At 37.3% G+C, this 7,463-nt stretch overlaps 1 long non-coding RNA gene across 1 annotated transcript in view; it reads right to left on the bottom strand.

The window, feature by feature from the left end:
- Window positions 1-1,139: 1,139 nt before the first annotated feature.
- Window positions 1,140-7,463, bottom strand: part of LOC110596004 — a 22,363-nt gene continuing 16,039 nt past the window's right edge. Inside the window, exons 3-4 of the long non-coding RNA XR_002482205.1 lie at window positions 1,361-1,400; window positions 1,140-1,272 (exon numbers count right to left, since the gene is read on the bottom strand). This is a non-coding gene — a long non-coding RNA (uncharacterized LOC110596004). The remainder of the gene's footprint in view (window positions 1,273-1,360; window positions 1,401-7,463) is intronic.

The raw sequence follows: 7,463 nt of genomic DNA, 5'->3' as shown, positions 1-7,463 counted from the left end.
GTTGCAACTCTATTCACAATAGCAAAAACATGGGACCAACCATGTTGCCCATCGAAGCTGGACTGGATTTAAAAAATGTGGTACATCTACACAACGGAATCTTATGCAGTCATAAAGAAGTGCAAATAAATGAACTTCGCAGCAACTTGGATGGATTTGGAGTCGATCATACTCAGTGATGCATCACAGAAAGGAAGAACAGAGTTCCATATGTTCTCACTCATAAATGGACCTTGAACAACTTATAATGCTATAAGAAAGCGATTGGCAGTAGTGGAAAACAGTCAGGGGAGGGGGGTGGGATTGGCAGTTGGGGGAAATTGCTAGGAGAGGGAGGGGCACACCTCATCAACAAGGGTGCCTGCATAATCAATGTTTGTATACCTAACCCTGAATTGTATCCCACATCTTTATAATTAAAAAAATAAAAATAAAAAATAAATAAAATAAAATAGGAAACAGCGACAGATAAAAAGAAAAAGATCATCAGTAAGAAATACAGAAGGCCTTATTCCATCCAAGTGACCAACTTATGGAATGATTTTTTTTCATCAGAGGTTGCCATCTACTTACCGTATAATTAGAATGCTTAACTGTGAAAAATATGCTTGGAAGTTGCAGTTGACTAAGAGGTGTGTTCTCTCTGCATGTTTATGATTCTCAGAGTGAGAATGAGCTTGGGGATTTGTATTATTAACCTGTGTCTCAGTTGCACATTTGCATGGTTTCAAGGAAGAAGAGATTAAAAATGCCCATGCATACATGCATCGAGTTTTTTTAAAAGATTATGGTAAAACAGAAATCATCTTAATTTTTTAATATAAACAGGTCACTGTCACTCTTCAGTCATTCTGTTTGTTTACTTATCTATTTAATATTACTGCATTGTACATAATACACTTAATCATTAATTCACTTTTTGTAAACTCCACAATGACTAGGGACTTGAGAGTTTCTATTTTCTTTGCTGTTAATTCCCAAGAGTAAAATGCACTCTTTAAGACAGAAAATCTACTTAGGTTGGGTGTAAGATAAAAATTCTCAAAATGCAATCTAGGACATAAACCCTGAACTTTGGAAAATCATCTTTATTTAATGAGGATTAGCTCTTTCCTCTCAGATGTTGATATTTTAATACTGTCAAATGTGTAATCACAAACTTAATAATTTTCAGCCATGAAATGAAATTACCAGGCAGTCCATATGTAGTAATTCTCAAATGTCTGTCTTCAGAGCCATCTGTCACGCCTTTATAAGGCCCTTCGAGTCAACCTAGAATGTTGAAATTGGCATAAAATAGGTCTTTGTTCATGGATGAAGAAAAATATTATTGAAATTTCCAATTTCATAAGGTTTTTACCAGCTTTTGTCCAAATCCAGCTCCACAAGCAAGAGACTCTCTGTAAGAAAGTATAACAGGTGTAACAAACCATCAGTTGGTAAGTCTTGATATAGCTTTTATGGTATATTTACCAGAAACTCAAAGTATTTTGCCGGGCAAAATACTGGATTATAAGCTCAGTATCTCATCTGGTGTAGCATTTGTATCAGATACTTTCATATTTTAGCCAAATATTTGTATCATTAATTGCATTAGAGTCAGCTAACCTGGGTTTGGTAGACGTCTGCTCATTACTTCTGACTTCTGAGAGGCACATGCAGTGAATAACCACGTAACACGTGGTTAAATCTGAAAGATGGCGGCAATGACTGGTTCTCTCTTTTATTGACCCTTTTCAGACTTGACATACCTACTACTTCCCTGCCAAAGAGAGCACACAGGGTATTTCCTAATAAAACAAAGTGTTCCAGGACACGAGTGGTTTAGGGACAGCTGACTTTTTGTAGTCTCGGGGGATGGTTTGGAGTATTCCATGCTGCTGCTGCCCGCAGCTGATCATTCAATTTTTCCAGAAAGTTGGGCTGTGACCTGAGCCATGGCCTGTAGGATGCGTGAAGTAAGGTTAGCAGCAAACATGGTGTCTTAGCCAGCTTTGGCCACCATGACAAAATACCACAGACTGGGTGGCCGAAATAACAGAAATGGAGTCCTTCCCAGACAAGCAAATGCTAAGGGCATTTGTCACCACTAGACCAGCTCTACAAAAAATATTCAAAAGAGTTCTAAATACTGGGATAGAAGGTCAAAATATACCAGTAGAAAAACACTGAAAATCATAAAATTCACAGGCTTTATGGAACACCAGTACAATAGAGAAAATACATATACAAGTCGACCAGATAACAACCAGCATGATGACCAGAATAGGGTCTTATATGTCTGTTAACTGAACATAAATCGTCTCAATGCCCCACTAAAAATATATAGACTGACAGGATGGCACAACTCAAATATCTGCTTCCCACTTAAGTCATAAAGACTCCTACGGACTCAAGGTAAAGGGGTGGGGGAAAATATTCCATGCAAACAGAAACCAAAACAAGCTGGAGTAGCCATTCTCATATCAAATAAAACAGACTTTAAATTAACGACAGTAAAAAAAGATAAAGATGGCTATTACATAATGATAAAGGGATTGATCCAATGAGAAGACATAACAATGTTAAATATAAATGAGCCTAACACCAGAATCCCCAGCTTTGTAAAACAAATTCTACAGTACCTAAAAAAAAGACATATGCATCAATACAATAATAGTGGGAGACTTCAACTCTCCATTGACAGAAATAGACAGATCATCAAGGTAGAAAGTCAAGAAAGAAACATTGGAGTTAAACTGGACTCTAGAGCTAATGGAACTAACAGACATTTACAGAACTTTTTATCCCCAAACTGTAGAATACACATTTTTCTCATTAGCACATAGAACATTCTCCAAGATAGACCATATGACAGGCCACAAATCCAGTCTCAATAAACTAAAAAAAAACCCAAAATCATATAAAGCACCATATCAGACCACAGTGAAATAAAACTAGAAATTAAATCCAAGAAGAACTTATGAAACCAAACAAAAACACGTAAATTAAACAATCTGCTCCTGAATAATCCTTGGGTCAACAATGAAATCAAAATGAAAATATAAAAATTTCTTGAAATGAATAATAATAATGAAACAAGTTATTGAAACCTCTGGAACACAGCCAAAGTTGTGCTCAGAAGAAAATTTATAGTTCTTAAGGCCTACATTGATAAGACTAAAAGATTACTTATCAATAATTCAACATCACACCTCAAGGAACTAAAAAAAAAGCAAGCAAACCAAAACCAAAAGCTACCAGAAGAAAAGAAATAACAAAGATCAGAGCAGAACTAAATGAAATTAAAATAAAAAAATACAAAAGATCAATGAAACAAAAATTGGTTCTCTGAAAAGATAAACAAAATTGATAGGCACTAGGTAGATTAATTAGGAAATGAAGAGAAAAGAACTCAAATTAACTTAATCAGAAAAGAAAAAGGAGACATTACAACTGCTAACATGGAAATTCAAAAGATCATCCAAGACTATTATGAATACCACTATGCAAACAAATTAGACAATGGATAAATTCTAGAGGAAAAGGATAAATTCTTGGAAACATACAACCCCCAAACTTGAATCAAGAAAAAACAGAAACTCTGAATAGACCTATAATGAGTAGCAAGATTGAAATAGTAATTAGAAGTCTCTCAATAAAAAAAAGTACAAAACCTAATGAACTCACAGCTGAAGTCTAACAGACCTTCAAAGAAGAACTGGTGCCAATTTTACTGAAGCTATTCCACACGATTAAAGAGAAGAGAATCTTCCCTAACTGATTCTACGAGGTCAGTAGCACCCTGATACCTAAGCCAGGAAAAAACACAACAAAAAAGGAAAACTACAGACCAATATCCCTTATGAACATAGACACAAAAATCCTCAACAAAATATTAGCAAACTGACAAAACATAAAATAAATAAATAAATAATACACTGTGACCAAGTGGGTTTTTTCCCAGGGATGCAAGCTTGGTTCAACATATAAACATGAAAAATCAAGTCAAGTCAATAATCATGATCCATTACATAAACAGAATTTATTTATTTATTTATTTATTTATTTATTTATTTATTTATTTATTTTGAGTTGGATTCTCACTCTGTCACCCAGACTGGAGTGCAGTGGCACGCTCCTGGCCACTGCAGCCTTGACCTGCTGGGCTACCGCAATCCTTCCGCCTCAGCCTTCCAAGTAGCTGGAACTATAGGCGCGCGCTACCACGCCCAGCTAATTTTTGATTTATTGTAGAGATATGGTCTCGCCAAGTTGCCCAGGCGGGTCTCGAACCTGCAGGCTCAGGCAATCCACTCACCTCAGCCTCCCAAAGTGCTGGGATGATGGGCTGAGCCACTGAGCCCAGTTCATAAACAGAATTTAAAACAAAAATCACAATAGCCGGGCACGGTAGCGTGCGCCTGTAGTTCCAGCTACTTGGAAGGCTGAGGCGGAAGGATCACTGGAGCCCAGCAGGTTGAGACTGCAGTGGCCAGGAGCGGCCACTGCACTCCAGTCTGGGTGACGGAGTGAGACTCCAACTCAAAAAATAAATAAATAAATAAATAAATAAAACAAAAATCACATGATTATTTCAATTGACATATAAAAAGCATTTTATAAAATACAGCATCCCTTCATGATAAAAACCCTTGGCAAAATAAACATAGAGGGAACTTTCCTCAAAATAATAAAATCCATATTTGACAAACCCACAACCAATTTCATCCTGAATGGAGAAAAGTTACACATGATCCCCCTCAGAACTGGAACAGGGCAAGGATGCCCACTTTTACCGTGTCTATTCAATATCATACTGGAAGTCCTAGCCAGAGCAGTCAGGCAAGAGAAAGAGTACCCAAATGAAAAAAGAAAAAAGAAAACTATCTCTGTATATTGACAATACGATCTTGTACCTAGAGAACCCTAAAGATTCCTCCAAAAGATTCTTGGACTTGATAAATGATTCGGTAAAGTTTCAGGATACAAAATCAACACATATAAATCAGTAGCACCGCTACACACCAATAGCAACCAACCTGAGAATCAAATCAAGAACTCATTTCCATTCACAAGAACAGCCAAAAAGCTAAAATACCAGGAATATATTTAACCAAGGAGGTGAAAGATCTCTACAAGGGAGAAACGCAAAACTCTGATGAAAGAATTTGCAGAGGAAACAAACAAATGGAGAAACACCCCATGCGCATGGATTGGAAGAATCAACATTATTGAAATTATCACATTACATTACCCCCAAAATCCTCAGATTCAATGCAATCCCTATCAAACTACCAACAACATTTTTCACAGAATTAGAAAAAACAATCCTAAAATTCATATGGAACCAAATAAGAGCCAGAAAACCAAGCAATCCTAAGGAAAAAGAAGAAAGCTGGAGGCATCATATTACCCTGACTTTAAATTATACTACAAGGTTGTAGTAACCAAAACAGCATGGTACTGGTACAAGGGCAGACACATGGACCAATGGAACAGAATGGAGAATCCAGAAATAAACCCAAATACCTCCAACCAACTGATCTTTGACAAAGCAGACAAAAACATAAACTGGGGAAAGGATGCCCTATTCAACAAATGGTGCTGGGAAAATTGGATAACTACATGCAGAAAAAATGAAACTTGATTCCTATTTCTCATCAGATACAAAAATTAACTCATGATGAATTATAGACTTAAATGTCAGACCTGAAACCATAAAAACCCCAGAAGAAAATCTAGCAAAAACTCTTCTGGACATTGGCCTAGACACAGAATTTATGGCTAAAACCCCCAAAGCAAATGCAACTAAAACAAAAATAAAGAGTGGGACTTAATTATACTAAAGAGTTTCTACACAGCAAAAGAAATAATCCACAGAGCAAACAGGTAACCTACAGAGTGGGAGAAGATATTCACAGACTATACATTTGACAAAGGACTGATACCCAGAATCGACAAAGAACTCAAACAACTCAGCAAGAAAAGCCAAATAACCCCATTTAAAAGTGGGCAAATGACATGAACAGACATCTCTCAAAAGAAGATACACAAATGGCCAACAAACATATGAAAACGGTTCAACATTACTCATCATCAGGGAAATACAAATTGAAACCACAAGGAGATACCACCTTACACCAGTCAGAATGGCCATTATTTAAAAAAATTTAAAGTAAAAAAAATAGATGCTGGTGTGGATGTGGAGAAAAGGGAAAACTTATACACTGTTGGTGGGAGTGTAAATTAGTACAACCTCTATGGAAAGTGGTATGGAGATTTCTCAAAGAGCTAAAAGTAGGTCTATCATTGGATCTGGCAATCCCACTACTAGGTACCTTACCCTAAGGAAGAGAGGTCATTGTATATGAAAGACACCCGTACTTGCATGTACATCACAGCACAATTCACAATTACAAAGATGTGCAGTCAACCTAAATGCCGATCAACCAATCACTGGATAATGAAAATGTGGTACATATACACCATGGAATACTACACAATCACTTTTTTAAAAAGAATGAAATCATGTCCTTTGCAACAACTTGGAGGCAGCTGGAGATCATCATTCTAAGTGAACCGACTCAGAAATAAAACACCAGTATCTGCATGTTCTCACTCATGGGTGGGAACCAAACAGTCACAAAGATGGAAATAATAGCACTAGGGAAATAAATAAAGAGGGAGGGGAGAAGGGTTAGGGTTCTGAGACCCAATCCCCACCACTATACAATGTGTCCCTGTAAAGAATACACATGTGTATCCCCTGAATCTAAAATCAAAAAATAAATAAGTAATAATAAAATATTTTGCCTCAAAAGAAAATAGTTTTGAATGGAATTATTTTATAGGTCGATAAATATAAGAAAAATAATTTTCACTGTTAAAATAAAACACATTTTTTAAAACTATGAATGTCCCAGTGTAGGTTTTTAATTTCATCGTCACCATACAGGTCATGTGCCAATGCATTGCTTCCTGCAGTGATGGAAATGTCCTATATTGGCCCTGTCTGATGTTGTAGCCACTAGACATATGTAGATATGGAATGCTTGAGAAACTGGTTTATGAGACTGAGGAATTGCATTTTCAATTTTAGTTCATTTACTGATAGACTGAACCTGTCAGGGCAACCACCCATGGCCACATGGCAAGAAACACATAGGTCAAGGAAGGTTTAATAAGTGTACTAATAGCTGGGCTTGGTGGCTCAGCCTGTAATCCCGCGCCTTGGGAGGCTGAGGTAAGTGGATTGCCTGAGCCCGTGGGTTCAAGACCCGCCTGGGCAACTTGGCGAAACCTCATCTCTACAATAAATCAAATATTAGCCGGGTGTGGTAGTGCGCCTGTAGTTCCAGCTACTTGGAAGGCTGAGGCGGAAGGATCGCCGGAGCCCAGCAGGTCGAGGCTGCAGTGGCCGAGAGCGGCCACTGGACTCCAGTCTGGGTGACAGAGTGAGACTCCAACTCAAAAAAAAAAAA

This window comes from Carlito syrichta, unplaced genomic scaffold, assembly GCF_000164805.1.
Source record: "Carlito syrichta isolate Samal-C Ts95f unplaced genomic scaffold, Tarsius_syrichta-2.0.1 Scaffold305696, whole genome shotgun sequence".
Lineage (NCBI taxonomy): Eukaryota > Metazoa > Chordata > Mammalia > Primates > Tarsiidae > Carlito > Carlito syrichta.
Note: the sequence above shows the minus strand (reverse complement) of the source record. Positions and strands in the feature narration are given on the sequence as shown.